Source organism: Maylandia zebra, linkage group LG23 (genome assembly GCF_041146795.1).
Source record: "Maylandia zebra isolate NMK-2024a linkage group LG23, Mzebra_GT3a, whole genome shotgun sequence".
NCBI lineage: Eukaryota > Metazoa > Chordata > Actinopteri > Cichliformes > Cichlidae > Maylandia > Maylandia zebra.
This window is the reverse complement of record NC_135188.1, coordinates 22818763-22833819: the sequence shown is the minus strand read 5'-3', so window position 1 is coordinate 22833819 and position 15057 is coordinate 22818763. Positions and strand designations below refer to the sequence as shown.

General features: G+C 47.7%; 12 non-coding genes across 12 annotated transcripts; all 12 read right to left on the bottom strand.

The window, feature by feature from the left end:
- Positions 1 to 133: 133 nt before the first annotated feature.
- trnai-aau (transfer RNA isoleucine (anticodon AAU)) lies at positions 134 to 207 on the bottom strand. The gene has a single exon. It is a non-coding gene; the product is annotated as a tRNA-Ile (tRNA).
- A 464-nt stretch (positions 208 to 671) lies between these two features.
- Positions 672 to 744, bottom strand: trnar-ucg (transfer RNA arginine (anticodon UCG)). The gene has a single exon. It is a non-coding gene; the product is annotated as a tRNA-Arg (tRNA).
- Positions 745 to 1103: 359 nt separating this feature from the next.
- On the bottom strand, positions 1104 to 1177 carry trnai-aau (transfer RNA isoleucine (anticodon AAU)). Its single transcript has one exon. It is a non-coding gene; the product is annotated as a tRNA-Ile (tRNA).
- A 493-nt stretch (positions 1178 to 1670) lies between these two features.
- On the bottom strand, positions 1671 to 1744 carry trnai-aau (transfer RNA isoleucine (anticodon AAU)). The gene has a single exon. It is a non-coding gene; the product is annotated as a tRNA-Ile (tRNA).
- Positions 1745 to 2208: 464 nt separating this feature from the next.
- On the bottom strand, positions 2209 to 2281 carry trnar-ucg (transfer RNA arginine (anticodon UCG)). The gene has a single exon. It is a non-coding gene; the product is annotated as a tRNA-Arg (tRNA).
- A 359-nt stretch (positions 2282 to 2640) lies between these two features.
- trnai-aau (transfer RNA isoleucine (anticodon AAU)) lies at positions 2641 to 2714 on the bottom strand. The gene has a single exon. It is a non-coding gene; the product is annotated as a tRNA-Ile (tRNA).
- A 464-nt stretch (positions 2715 to 3178) lies between these two features.
- trnar-ucg (transfer RNA arginine (anticodon UCG)) lies at positions 3179 to 3251 on the bottom strand. The gene has a single exon. It is a non-coding gene; the product is annotated as a tRNA-Arg (tRNA).
- Positions 3252 to 3611: 360 nt separating this feature from the next.
- Positions 3612 to 3685, bottom strand: trnai-aau (transfer RNA isoleucine (anticodon AAU)). The gene has a single exon. It is a non-coding gene; the product is annotated as a tRNA-Ile (tRNA).
- Positions 3686 to 4179: 494 nt separating this feature from the next.
- On the bottom strand, positions 4180 to 4253 carry trnai-aau (transfer RNA isoleucine (anticodon AAU)). The gene has a single exon. It is a non-coding gene; the product is annotated as a tRNA-Ile (tRNA).
- A 464-nt stretch (positions 4254 to 4717) lies between these two features.
- trnar-ucg (transfer RNA arginine (anticodon UCG)) lies at positions 4718 to 4790 on the bottom strand. Its single transcript has one exon. It is a non-coding gene; the product is annotated as a tRNA-Arg (tRNA).
- Positions 4791 to 5150: 360 nt separating this feature from the next.
- Positions 5151 to 5224, bottom strand: trnai-aau (transfer RNA isoleucine (anticodon AAU)). Its single transcript has one exon. It is a non-coding gene; the product is annotated as a tRNA-Ile (tRNA).
- Positions 5225 to 5718: 494 nt separating this feature from the next.
- trnai-aau (transfer RNA isoleucine (anticodon AAU)) lies at positions 5719 to 5792 on the bottom strand. The gene has a single exon. It is a non-coding gene; the product is annotated as a tRNA-Ile (tRNA).
- Between the last annotated feature and the right edge of the window lie 9265 nt (positions 5793 to 15057).

Sequence of the window (15057 nt, the reverse complement as noted above, 5' to 3'; positions counted from 1 at the left end):
TGAATTTTGTGGTTTGCTGTCATTTGTAGTTGCGTACATCACTCACCTGGAAGTTGGCAGAGGTTTTTTCTTGGATCCCACCCAAAAAAATCCACAGTCTATCATGAGACAGTACGTTGGATGGCTGTTGGAATGGCCAGTATGGGGATTGAACCCATGACCTTGGCGTTATTAGCACCACGCTCTGACCAGCTGAGCTAACCGGCCTACAAAATCATTCTGTTGACTGATATACCAAAAAAGAGGGTGGAAGAACTGTTAACAACACAAGAGAAATGTGTGTTTACAAGAAATTACTTCAAGCAGTACCAATGAAAGCCAACTCTTGGAAGCTCCTACTGATCAGAAGCCACCTATGTAGGTGTAGTTCCACCAACAGCCTGCTTCCAAGTCGTGATTTTTTCACCCATGTCGCTTGAGGTCATGGCATGTTATTGACTTTCTATGGTTGCTTCTAAGCCAAGACCACTGGGGCCTGGCACTGATAAGGCCAAGTTCATGGCTTCAGTCCGCAACCTGGCCATTCGAGCCTCGTTTGAGAACTCGTAGAGTCTCTGTTGAAGGACATGAAATTGACAAAAGTGTAGCAATTTTGGATGACATAAAGGATCCGAGGTTGGCCTGCTGCAATCCAACTGGGAACGCATGCCTGCTCCTCAAGGACTCACAACAAACCACGAAGGGACTTGAACCCTCAATCTTCTGATCCGAAGTCAGACGCCTTGTCCGTTAGGCCACGTGGTCTGGCAGAAGCTCCCTCTTTTCACGAACGTTCGTTGGAGTCTGGTTGAATCAACTGCTGGTGTTGGGTTGCTCACGTGGCTGGTGAATATTGCTTGATTGTTGCTTGAAATAATTGATTGTTGCTTGAAATAAGTGCATGCCACAGCATTTCTCCCATGTATCACGCTCTTAAAAATGTAGTCCTACCTGCCACATGCACAGTGGATCCACCCACTAAGCCAGAGTATTATCTGCCAATGAAGGTCATAAAGCTTACATGGCCCGATCTGTCACCTGGAAGTTGGCAGAGGTTTTTTGTTGGATCCCACCCAATAAAATCCACAGTCTATCATGAGACAGCACGTTGGATGGCTGTTGAATGGCCAGTATGGGGATTGAACCCATGACCTTGGCGTTATTAGCATCACGCTCTGACCAGCTGAGCTAACCGGCATACAAAATGTGTGTGAACCCATCCTTTTGTTGACTAATATACCAAAAAAGAGAGGGTGGAAGAACTGTTAAGAACACAAGAGAAATGTGTGTTTACAAGAAATTACTTCAACATAGTGGGAAAAAAAAGTCTTCTGTTGACTTACAAAAAATGCTTTAAGAAGAAATTTGCCACAAAACAATACATGGTGTGCGTCTTCTAAAGTTAGGGTCGTTAGGTGAGGATATAAAGCAGCAGTTTTTGATGCAGTATGCTGTGTCAGACTTTGGAAATGAGTGATTTATCCAGAAAGTAGCTGGAAAAGTGATTTGGAGATTGTAGCTAAGCATGTAATGTATTCATTAGCGTGTCATGTGTCAGTGAATTTTGTGGTTTGCTGTCATTTGTAGTTGCGTACATCACTCACCTGGAAGTTGGCAGAGGTTTTTTCTTGGATCCCACCCAAAAAAATCCACAGTCTATCATGAGACAGTACGTTGGATGGCTGTTGGAATGGCCAGTATGGGGATTGAACCCATGACCTTGGCGTTATTAGCACCACGCTCTGACCAGCTGAGCTAACCGGCCTACAAAATCATTCTGTTGACTGATATACCAAAAAAGAGGGTGGAAGAACTGTTAACAACACAAGAGAAATGTGTGTTTACAAGAAATTACTTCAAGCAGTACCAATGAAAGCCAACTCTTGGAAGCTCCTACTGATCAGAAGCCACCTATGCAGGTGTAGTTCCACCAACAGCCTGCTTCCAAGTCGTGATTTTTTCACCCATGTCGCTTGAGGTCATGGCATGTTATTGACTTTCTATGGTTGCTTCTAAGCCAAGACCACTGGGGCCTGGCACTGATAAGGCCAAGTTCATGGCTTCAGTCCGCAACCTGGCCATTCGAGCCTCGTTTGAGAACTCGTAGAGTCTCTGTTGAAGGACATGAAATTGACAAAAGTGTAGCAATTTTGGATGACATAAAGGATCCGAGGTTGGCCTGCTGCAATCCAACTGGGAACGCATGCCTGCTCCTCAAGGACTCACAACAAACCACGAAGGGACTTGAACCCTCAATCTTCTGATCCGAAGTCAGACGCCTTGTCCGTTAGGCCACGTGGTCTGGCAGAAGTTCCCTCTTTTCATGAACGTTCGTTGGAGTCTGGTTGAATCAACTGCTGGTGTTGGGTTGCTCACGTGGCTGGTGGATATTGCTTGATTGTTGCTTGAAATAATTGATTGTTGCTTGAAATAAGTGCATGCCACAGCATTTCTCCCATGTATCACGCTCTTAAAAACGTAGTCCTACCTGCCACATGCACAGTGGATCCACCCACTAAGCCAGAGTAGTATCTGCCAATGAAGGTCATAAAGCTTACGTGGCCCGATGTGTCACCTGGAAGTTGGCAGAGGTTTTTTGTTGGATCCCACCCTATAAAATCCACATTCTATCATGAGACAGCACGTTGGATGGCTGTTGAATGGCCAGTATGGGGATTGAACCCATGACCTTGGCGTTATTAGCACCACGCTCTGACCAGCTGAGCTAACCGGCCTACAAAATCATTCTGTTGACTGATATACCAAAAAAGAGGGTGGAAGAACTGTTAACAACACAAGAGAAATGTGTGTTTACAAGAAATTACTTCAAGCAGTACCAATGAAAGCCAACTCTTGGAAGCTCCTACTGATCAGAAGCCACCTATGCAGGTGTAGTTCCACCAACAGCCTGCTTCCAAGTCGTGATTTTTTCACCCATGTCGCTTGAGGTCATGGCATGTTATTGACTTTCTATGGTTGCTTCTAAGCCAAGACCACTGGGGCCTGGCACTGATAAGGCCAAGTTCATGGCTTCAGTCCGCAACCTGGCCATTCGAGCCTCGTTTGAGAACTCGTAGAGTCTCTGTTGAAGGACATGAAATTGACAAAAGTGTAGCAATTTTGGATGACATAAAGGATCCGAGGTTGGCCTGCTGCAATCCAACTGAGAACGCATGCCTGCTCCTCAAGGACTCACAACAAACCACGAAGGGACTTGAACCCTCAATCTTCTGATCCGAAGTCAGACGCCTTGTCCGTTAGGCCACGTGGTCTGGCAGAAGTTCCCTCTTTTCACGAACGTTCGTTGGAGTCTGGTTGAATCAACTGCTGGTGTTGGGTTGCTCACGTGGCTGGTGAATATTGCTTGATTGTTGCTTGAAATAATTGATTGTTGCTTGAAATAAGTGCATGCCACAGCATTTCTCCCATGTATCACGCTCTTAAAAATGTAGTCCTACCTGCCACATGCACAGTGGATCCACCCACTAAGCCAGAGTATTATCTGCCAATGAAGGTCATAAAGCTTATGTGGCCCGATCTGTCACCTGGAAGTTGGCAGAGGTTTTTTGTTGGATCCCACCCAATAAAATCCACAGTCTATCATGAGACAGCACGTTGGATGGCTGCTGGAATGGCCAGTATGGGGATTGAACCCATGACCTTGGCGTTATTAGCACCACGCTCTGACCAGCTGAGCTAACCGGCCTACTAAATGTGTGTGAACCCATCCTTTTGTTGACTAATATGCCAAAAAAGAGAGGGTGGAAGAACTGTTAAGAACACAAGAGAAATGTGTGTTACAAGAAATTACTTCAACATAGTGGGAAAAAAAGAAGTCTTCTGTTGACTTACAAAAAATGCTTTAAGAAGAAATTTGCCACAAAACAATACATGGTGTGCGTCTTCTAAAGTTAGGGTCGTTAGGTGAGGATATAAAGCAGCAGTTTTTGATGCAGTATGCTGTGTCAGACTTTGGAAATGAGTGATTTATCCAGAAAGTAGCTGGAAAAGTGATTTGGAGATTGTAGCTAAGCATGTAATGTATTCATTAGCGTGTCATGTGTCAGTGAATTTTGTGGTTTGCTGTCATTTGTAGTTGCGTACATCACTCACCTGGAAGTTGGCAGAGGTTTTTTCTTGGATCCCACCCAAAAAAATCCACAGTCTATCATGAGACAGTACGTTGGATGGCTGTTGGAATGGCCAGTATGGGGATTGAACCCATGACCTTGGCGTTATTAGCACCACGCTCTGACCAGCTGAGCTAACCGGCCTACAAAATCATTCTGTTGACTGATATACCAAAAAAGAGGGTGGAAGAACTGTTAACAACACAAGAGAAATGTGTGTTTACAAGAAATTACTTCAAGCAGTACCAATGAAAGCCAACTCTTGGAAGCTCCTACTGATCAGAAGCCACCTATGTAGGTGTAGTTCCACCAACAGCCTGCTTCCAAGTCGTGATTTTTTCACCCATGTCGCTTGAGGTCATGGCATGTTATTGACTTTCTATGGTTGCTTCTAAGCCAAGACCACTGGGGCCTGGCACTGATAAGGCCAAGTTCATGGCTTCAGTCCGCAACCTGGCCATTCGAGCCTCGTTTGAGAACTCGTAGAGTCTCTGTTGAAGGACATGAAATTGACAAAAGTGTAGCAATTTTGGATGACATAAAGGATCCGAGGTTGGCCTGCTGCAATCCAACTGAGAACGCATGCCTGCTCCTCAAGGACTCACAACAAACCACGAAGGGACTTGAACCCTCAATCTTCTGATCCGAAGTCAGACGCCTTGTCCGTTAGGCCACGTGGTCTGGCAGAAGTTCCCTCTTTTCACGAACGTTCGTTGGAGTCTGGTTGAATCAACTGCTGGTGTTGGGTTGCTCACGTGGCTGGTGAATATTGCTTGATTGTTGCTTGAAATAATTGATTGTTGCTTGAAATAAGTGCATGCCACAGCATTTCTCCCATGTATCACGCTCTTAAAAATGTAGTCCTACCTGCCACATGCACAGTGGATCCACCCACTAAGCCAGAGTATTATCTGCCAATGAAGGTCATAAAGCTTATGTGGCCCGATCTGTCACCTGGAAGTTGGCAGAGGTTTTTTCTTGGATCCCACCCAATAAAATCCACAGTCTATCATGAGACAGCACGTTGGATGGCTGCTGGAATGGCCAGTATGGGGATTGAACCCATGACCTTGGCGTTATTAGCACCACGCTCTGACCAGCTGAGCTAACCGGCCTACTAAATGTGTGTGAACCCATCCTTTTGTTGACTAATATGCCAAAAAAGAGAGGGTGGAAGAACTGTTAAGAACACAAGAGAAATGTGTGTTACAAGAAATTACTTCAACATAGTGGGAAAAAAAGAAGTCTTCTGTTGACTTACAAAAAATGCTTTAAGAAGAAATTTGCCACAAAACAATACATGGTGTGCGTCTTCTAAAGTTAGGGTCGTTAGGTGAGGATATAAAGCAGCAGTTTTTGATGCAGTATGCTGTGTCAGACTTTGGAAATGAGTGATTTATCCAGAAAGTAGCTGGAAAAGTGATTTGGAGATTGTAGCTAAGCATGTAATGTATTCATTAGCGTGTCATGTGTCAGTGAATTTTGTGGTTTGCTGTCATTTGTAGTTGCGTACATCACTCACCTGGAAGTTGGCAGAGGTTTTTTCTTGGATCCCACCCAAAAAAATCCACAGTCTATCATGAGACAGTACGTTGGATGGCTGTTGGAATGGCCAGTATGGGGATTGAACCCATGACCTTGGCGTTATTAGCACCACGCTCTGACCAGCTGAGCTAACCGGCCTACAAAATCATTCTGTTGACTGATATACCAAAAAAGAGGGTGGAAGAACTGTTAACAACACAAGAGAAATGTGTGTTTACAAGAAATTACTTCAAGCAGTACCAATGAAAGCCAACTCTTGGAAGCTCCTACTGATCAGAAGCCACCTATGTAGGTGTAGTTCCACCAACAGCCTGCTTCCAAGTCGTGATTTTTTCACCCATGTCGCTTGAGGTCATGGCATGTTATTGACTTTCTATGGTTGCTTCTAAGCCAAGACCACTGGGGCCTGGCACTGATAAGGCCAAGTTCATGGCTTCAGTCCGCAACCTGGCCATTCGAGCCTCGTTTGAGAACTCGTAGAGTCTCTGTTGAAGGACATGAAATTGACAAAAGTGTAGCAATTTTGGATGACATAAAGGATCCGAGGTTGGCCTGCTGCAATCCAACTGGGAACGCATGCCTGCTCCTCAAGGACTCACAACAAACCACGAAGGGACTTGAACCCTCAATCTTCTGATCCGAAGTCAGACGCCTTGTCCGTTAGGCCAAGTGGTCTGGCAGAAGTTCCCTCTTTTCACGAACGTTCGTTGGAGTCTGTTTGAGTGAACTGCTGGTGTTGGATTGCTCACGTGGCTGGTGGATATTGCTTGATTGTTGCTTGAAATAATTGATTGTTGCTTGAAATAAGTGCATGCCACAGCATTTCTCCCATGTATCACGCTCTTAAAAACGTAGTCCTACCTGCCACATGCACAGTGGATCCACCTATTGAGCCAGAGCATCATCTGCCAATGACGGTCATAAAGCTTACGTGGCCCGATCTCTCACTGATAAGGCCAAATTCATGGCTTCCCTAACCTGGCCTTTCGAGCCTCGTTTGAGAACTCGTAGAGTCTCTTTTGAAGGACACACCCAGGGTCTGCAGTCTTAAAGGCTGCATTTCAAGACCGATTACTTCACAGCGACGCGATGAAGGCTGTCCCAATTCAAAGGCTGCTCTAAATGCGGCCCTCAAATGCGTCTTTCATTTCCCTGAATTTCAAGGATGGGTCGGTGTAGCCTTCATGGTCCAACATACCTCAGACTTCATAGTGCGGCGGTTGTCGGGATAATTTTTCCAAAAAAAATGGCGAAAGCCGAGCAGCCGGAGAGTAAACTTTCATAAGTAGGTACTGAATATTATGTCACTTTTTTATGCGCAAATGTTTAATAATGAAGAACATTAAAACATTACTGTTGGCCACATGTCGGCAAAGTTATGTGACATTAGCGATGTTTGTACATTTTTAAAGTAAAGGTTTTAAAGCCTTTACTTCAAAATATACGCCGTTCAATAGTCAGTCTTAATCTTAAAAAGAATGTGCTGATTTTATGGATAATTAAAGGCTGTATCCCAATTCAGGGACTGCAGCCTTAAAGGTTGCATTTTAAGGCCGATTACGTCACAGTGGCGCGCCGAAGGCTGTCCCAATTCAAAGGCTGCTCGAAATGTGGCCTTCAAATGCGTCCTTCATTTCCCTGAATTTTATGGCTGTGGCAGTGTAGACTTCGTGGTCCCATATATCCCACAATTCATAGCGTGGATAATTCTGCCGCAGACGGCAGAAGCAGAGCGGCCGAAGAGTAAATTAAGTACTGAATATTATGTCACTCATTTATGTGCAAATGTTTAATAATGAGGAACATTAAAACATTACTGTTGGCCACATGTCGGCAAAGTTATTTGCCATTAGTGATGTTTGTACGTTCAGCTTTTACTTGCTTTTAAAACCTTAATCTTACAGAGAATGTGATGATTTCGTGGATAATTAAAGTCAGTCATATATCCACAAACACAACAAGCTGTAAGTCAGTGATGCTGCTCGGTTTGCAGTCCTGAATATCACGGCACAAGCAGGATTCACTGCACTGTTAATGTTAGCTATGTTTTATTGCTGCCTCTGTTCGGTGGTGTCGAGCAAAACGGACTTTAACATGTGTTTGAACGAGTTGACAGTTCACTCATTAAGCTGAATGAAAGATGCTTTAATCACAGCAGTCACACATGTGTCCACTGTACCATCTGGGAACTCTTCTTGTTTAGCACTCGTAATAACACAAACACTAAATCCTCCTTCTCTTGTGCTGTTTTGTAGCAGTGTAAACACCTGAGACTGTCACCTGTCTGTCTGTCCTGCACTCTTTCTCTCTCTTTTTCTTTCTCTCTGATTGTGTAACAAAAGTATGAACATGTATTTATAAGTTACACTTGTGTTTGAATCCTGCAGCTTATCACACATTTGATTTCCATGTGTGACAACTGCAAGTGTGCAGAGTGAGGACAGACTGAGGGACCCACTGCTGCACATCATCTGTGAGGCTTTGCACCCCTGATGATCCACCAGGACAAACTCAGCAGTGTGTGAGGAAGAGGAGGAGGAAGAGCCAGCAGCAGCTGACAGATGGAGAGAATAGACGGACTGTTCCCTGTTTGTGAAGGACTGCTAGAAAAGTTTCACATAACTAATTGTCTGTCCTGAATCAGTCTTATTAGGTAATGTTCAAACAATTTTATCATTCCATCATTCCGGTGTTTTCAGTGTGGGAGAAAGTACTCAGGGCCTTCAAGTTACACACTATGAAAGGCAGCAACAAGTTTAACATTCAGAAACCTAAAGTATGTATCAGCAGCAGAATGGACCTAAAAATTTGTATTTGTATGTTTTAGCAGAAGTCAGCCAGTTTAAGGCTCTGATATCTATTCTGTATGACTTAAAGCAGTTATGACATAGTATGATTTTCTCACCCAATAAAGGAATATTTAATATATCGGTCTATTATTCATTCTATCAGAAACAGTTTTTACAGCTCGTACATTTTCTTTTTATACATATATGTAAGCAATGAGCCAAATTTAGTTATGCCAACATACTGAAGGAACAACATTTGTCTCTTATATATGATACACCTATATATTAGGGGTGCAACGATACACAAAATTCACGGTTCGGTTCGATACTTTGGTGTCACGGTTCGATATTTTTTCGATACAAAAAAAATGTTCATGCCTTTTTAATTTGTCATTTATTAAAATGATAAATATATATTTTAACTCAAAAGTACAGTTTTTAAATTTAACCTTAACCCTTGTGCGCATTTTTTATTTTGACAGCGAATGCGCACCTGCGGACCACTTATGTGCAGCCCTGGTTATTTAGCTCGTCATATTGCAGCCACAGAAATGATTTTGTCCATGAAACCATAAAGCTGCACTTTCTTTTTGCCTTATAGTCTGATTTGTCATAACTTCTCCGTTTTGTGGTAAGCTTTTCTTTGGCTGTCACTTCTTCACCCTGACCTGTCTTATTTGGCTCAGCAGAACTGAAATATATATCCTGCTGCTTTTACACACGCACTCACATAAGCTCAGCGATTCTCTGCGCGATCAACCTCTCACATGTTTAAGCTTGCTGCGGGAGATTTCACTTGTCATGTTTGCATAGTAAGCTAACGATTAATAAGACGATGTCAGAGGAATTGGTGCACAAATTATCATCACTCACAGATCAGTGCTGTCGCTCTCTATACACAGTTCGCACGATTGCAAAGTGAAAGCAAAAAAACAAGCGCAAATTCAAACACGATTTCAATATGTCACATATTGACAGTGGCTCACCGATGCCAATGACATAATTACCCAGCTACATTTCCGAAAGAATGCAAAAGCATTGACATATATTTTTCCTTCCTACAATAGCCCGACGGGCAGGGAAGAGATAGATTTTGGTAGCCCGACTGAAAAAATCGCTAGCCCCAGGACGTCGGGCTAGCGATATTGCAAGCCCTGTATCTGATTGAGGAATCACTCATCTTTGGAAAAGAGAGTTTATTACAGAGAAATGTCTCTTTCCAAAATAAAAGCTATACTATCCGCTTCTTCTGGGCTATATTCTCAGCAGCATAAGGAGAATCATGTGCTAACAGCTGTCTAAATGACTCGGCTAAAGTTAGTAGCATGCTTGTTGTTTTTGTCTTTGCACTAGGATGATGTCGGCGTAAATGTGCAGTCATATTCGTTGTGTTCCCACTAGTGCTTTCAGGTTAATCTCGTTGAAATGACGTTAACGCTACAACACGGCAAATCTCCGTTAACGAGCTACCGCCGATCGCTCCTTGCATGGGGCTAGACGGCCAACACGTTAACGAGCTAACTGCGCTAACACACTAGTTCCCACCCATGTAATTGAGCATTGCATGGCACATCCAACATACTGTTTTACTTTAGTCCATGACTCGCTTACCTTCAGGGTCATACGTCACATGAAAACCAAAATAATTCCAAACGCCAGATCTGAATGAGGTTCAATTTGCCTGTTGCAAGGAGAGCTTAACTTCTGTCTCGCTAGCTTGCCCTGCGCTCTTCCTTCTGACGATGCTGTCTGTGTTGAGCGCTCAGTGGATCTGCGCTCGACAGTGCAGCCTAGGCAGAGTAGTCGAACGCAGATTCACTGAGCGCTCAACACAGACAGCATCGTCAGAAGGAAAGTTGATAAAATAAATTACAAATGTTGTATTGTTCGATACATATGCGTACCGAACCGAAAGCACTGTATCGAACGGTTCAATATCGATACGAATATCGTTGCACCCCTACTATATATGCACTGTCAAAGATACTTGTCTTTGAGTGAAGATTTAAGGTGATAAGACATATAAATAACTGCGACTTGAATCTGTACTGAAGCTCAGTATTTGACACAGTTCATGTTCACTGCTGTAATAGCTAATAATGATTAATATAAATCAAATCAAATCACTTTTATTGTCACATCACATGTGCAGGTACATTGGTACAGTACATGTGAGTGAAATTCTTGTGTGCGAGCTTCACAAGCAACAGAGTTGTGCAAAATACAATAATGTAAACAAGCAAAATACATGAATGGCCACATCTTAAACTAATAAATATATTGTAACGTTCACAAGAACCAGACGGTTGGGGTCTCAGTTTGTCCGTTTATTCGGCACATAAGCCAGCGGGTTGTTAACTCAGGGGGAAGCGCTCTCGAACTACACCTCTCTTCAGCCTGGCACACACACAGAACAACCAGGTCCCCCCACCCCTTCCTGTACACCACCCTCACTACTTCCTGCAGCCCAACCAAACATGAATCTTAAAGGAACAACAACAGTGTGCAGAGAAAACCAACATGTCACTGTCCAGTAACACTTAACCATCGTTACACTGCCCCCCCAGCAATAAGTTCCTCGTCCCCGAGGGAACGACACAGTCTCTGAGGCGGGGCGGTAGCCTACGTTCCCTCCTTGACCTCCTGAGCCCCTGAGGAGGACGCGGAGCTTCGGGGCTTTGGGGTGAAGAGTCCGAGGGGGGGGGAACGCAGCCCCGGTCGGGGGCCCCTCTGAGCAGGGTCATGGACGCTCTGTACACGTCCCTCTGGAAAGGAGGGGAGGGACTGTCCTCTGTAGGGGGCCATCCGGTCTCTGTGCAGCGCTACTATCCTCCCCCTAGGAGGCAACTGCACCCTGTAAACAACCTCCCCCACTCGCTCTAGGACGCTGCAAGGCCCCACCCAGCTGCTATCCAGTTTAGGACACCGTCCCTTCTTCCTCTTTGGGCTGTAGACCCACACCAGCTCCCCAGCACGGAAGTGCCTCCCTTTAGTGGTGATGTCGTAATTCCTCTTTTGGCGCAGGCCTGCCTTCGCCAGCTGCTCTCGGGCGTAGGAATGTGCAGAATCCAGCCGGTCCTGCAGCTTCCTTGCGTAGTCCCGGCCCGGTGGTGCCTCTGGCGCGTCCGGGGGTTTCCCAAAAGCCAACTCTGCAGGAGTTCTCAGCTCTCTCCCTAACATGAGCAGGGCAGGCGTACGTTGGGTGGAGTCCTGCACTGCCGACCTGTAGGCCATGAGGGTAAGGGGAAGATGGTAATCCCAGTCCCGTTGGTGTTCTGAGGTAAGGATGGCTAGCTGCTGGGCCAGCGTCCTGTTAAACCTTTCCACCAGCCCATCGCTTTGGGGGTGAAGTGGGGTGGTGCGGGTCTTCTTAATCCCAAGGCGTTCACACATGGCAGCAAATACCTTGGACTCAAAGTTACGCCCCTGGTCACTGTGGAGGGTCTCTGCTGTCCCAAAGCGGCTGAACATCCCCTCCACTAATACATCAGCGACAGTCTCAGCCTCCTGATCTGGGATGGCGTAAAATAGTCCATGGCCACAAGAACATAGCGGTTTCCTCTGTCTGTGCGAGGAAATGGGCCCATGACGTCCACAGCTACTCGCTCCATTGGAGCTCCTGCTGGTTGCTGCTGAAGCTGAGCCCGGGACTGGTCTTGTGGCCCTTTGTGTGAGGAACATGCATCACAGCTGCGGCAAAAGTCCTCCACATCCCTCCGCTGTTGACCCCAGTAATAGCCCTGGCAGAGGCGGCGAAGAGTCTTGGAGACCCCAAAGTGGCCAGAGCCAGTGCTCCCATGGCAGGCTCCCAGCACAGCTGACCTCAGCGACCTTGGCACCACAACCTGCCACCTCTCCTCCCCCGTGGCAGGATCCTTCCAGGCACGCTCCAACACCCCCTCCTTCAGCCTGAGAGCTGCAAACTTGGCCCACAGCCCCCTGGTACAGATGGAAAACCCAGTGACCTCATCCCAAAGGGGTTGCTCCCCCTTCTCCAGCCACTGCAGGACCGGCAGCAGGTCTGTGTCTTGTTCCTGCCGTGCCCTCCACTCCGCTGCATCCACCACCAGAAGAACCCTGCAGGCGAGCTGTGCTGCTCCGTCTATTGTCGTGAGTTCCCGCTCTATTTCCTCTCGCTTCTCACAGTAACGGCAGCCAGCTGCAGCACATGGGCGGCGAGAGAGGGCGTCTGCGTTAGAATGGTGCGTCCCTGCTCTGTGCTCCACGGTGAAATTGAAGGCTTGGAGCTCCTCCAGCCAGCGAGCCACCTGTCCCTCTGGCTCCCTGAAAGACATCAGCCACTGAAGGGCAGCATGATCAGTTCTGACAACAAATGCTGTGCCGCACAGGTAGTATTTAAAGTGTCTCACCCCCGCCACCACAGCCAACAGCTCTCGTCGTGTGACACAGTAGCGCCGCTCGCTCCTGTTCAGGACCCGGCTGAAGTACGCCACCACCTTCTCCCCTTCCGGTCCAACCTGCGACAACACCGCTCCCAGCCCCACATTACTTGCGTCAGTGTCCAGGACAAAAGGCAGGGCGGGGTCAGGGGGGGCAAGGACTGGGGACTCTGTCAGCGATCTGCGGAGGGTGTCGAATGCCTGCTGACAGTCCTGGGTCCAGATGAAGTCACGGTCCTTCTGCAGCAGGTGGAAGAGTGGTGCGGCTATGGAGGAAAAGCCCTTCACAAACCTCCTGTAATAAGACGCCAGTCCTAGGAAGCTTTTGAGCTGTTTCTGGTCTGCTGGTGTGGGCCACTCGGTAATGGTGTGAATTTTTTCCTCCAAAGTGCTGATGCCCTCACGACCCAGCTTGTGGCCCAGAAACTCCACCTCCCTCCTCATGAAGTGGCACTTGTCGGGATGCAGCTTCAGGCCTGCAGCCGCCACCCTCTCCAACACTTGTCTCAGGGCATCCAGGGCAGCATCAAAGGAGCTCCCGTGCACTAGAAGATCATCCAGGTAAACCAGACACCGTTGCCGTGGGACGCCAGCCAGCACACTGTCCATGAGCCTCTCGAAGGTCGCAGGAGCGTTGCAAAGGCCAAAACTCAGGACTTTGAACTGCCATAGTCCCCTGTTAGTGCAGAAGGCTGTCTTCGGTCTGGATTCCGGGGACAGTGGCACCTGCCAGTAGCCACTCCGCAGGTCCAGGGTGGAAAACCAGGAGGACCCGGCTACTAAGTCGAGGGACTCATCAATCCTGGGAAGGGGGTAAGAGTCTTTCTTCGTCACTTTGTTGAGTGGTCTGTAGTCCACACAGAAACGCATCCTAGGACTTTTTTTCTTAGGCACCATCACCACCGCGGAGGCCCACGGGCTATCAGATGGTTCTATGATGCCCGCCTTCATCATTTCACACAGCTCCCTGTCTGCAGCCTCCTGATGAGCCAGGGGCAGGCGGCGGGGGCGCACTTTAATAGGCTGGGCATCCCCGGTCTCAATGACGTGCTCTACCAAGTGTGTCAAGCCAACATCACTTTCTTTCAGGGCAAAAATGTCACTAAACTCTTTTAGTACCTGCCATAGACTCTCTTGCTGCTGTGGAGTCAGCCCCTCACAGTTCTTTGACCAGATACTCCTCACTGCTGAGAGCCTCTCCTCCTCCTCCTCCACTCGCTGTTCTGCTGGCGGGTCTGCAGGGGTCTCTGCGGTGGAGGTGGACGCCGCGGCAGATGCTGTGCAGACCGGGGGAGGAATAAGCGGCACCTTCTTCCCATCAGGGAGTACGAGGAGGCCTTTGCCTAAGTCCAGTACACCACCAATGGCTCGTAAAAAATCCAGCCCAAGGATGCAGGCGTCCTGCACGTCAGCCACCCAGGCAGCATAAGACACACCGAGGTCCCCCACCTTGAACTGGAACACTCCCTTCCCTCTCATTGGGGCCAGATCACCGGTCACAGTCTTAAGTTGCACGTTAGTCGGTTGTACAGCAGCTCCGGTTGGGACAATATCGGGTCGGACCAGCGTTGCATTGGATCCCGTGTCCAGCAGGGCCGTACAGGACACCCCCGCAATCGTCACTGGAACATGGCAAAAGCCGCCAACCTGGGTCCAGCCCACAGTGATGGCCGCACCGGGTGGAGGTGGCGGTGGTGTGGGGATGTCGTTCTCCCAGGCCCGTGTACTCCCGCCTACACGGGCCCGTGGGCGCTTCCCTGAACCGCTGCAAGCTTGGGGCACTGCCTGATGAGGTGTCCGACTTGTCCACATCCCCAGCAGCTCTGAAGTGCTCCGACCAGAGCATTATAATCTCCCCTCTGCTCCTCGGTCAGCAGCAGCAGGCATGCAGCTGCATCCTCACACAGGCACAAAGCCAATTGGAGAGCTTTATGTTCCTCAGACCAGCCAGCTGCAACAGCTAACAGCTCGAACTGTGCGATAAACACTTCCCATGGCGTCTTGCCGCTGAACTTAGGAGTTTTTATATTCGCTGCAGCTTGCTGGGCGCCGCCATGTTTGTTTACATCACGTGACGGCGCGCCAAGCGAGGTCGACTCCTTCCCGCCGGAATCGCGGCCGCTGTGCGAACAGTTCCCGAGCCTAGTCAAACCTGGAGAAAATCCAGCCTCGGCAGACAGCCGCAGCGCCGTTTCCCTCACTCCATGGGCGGGC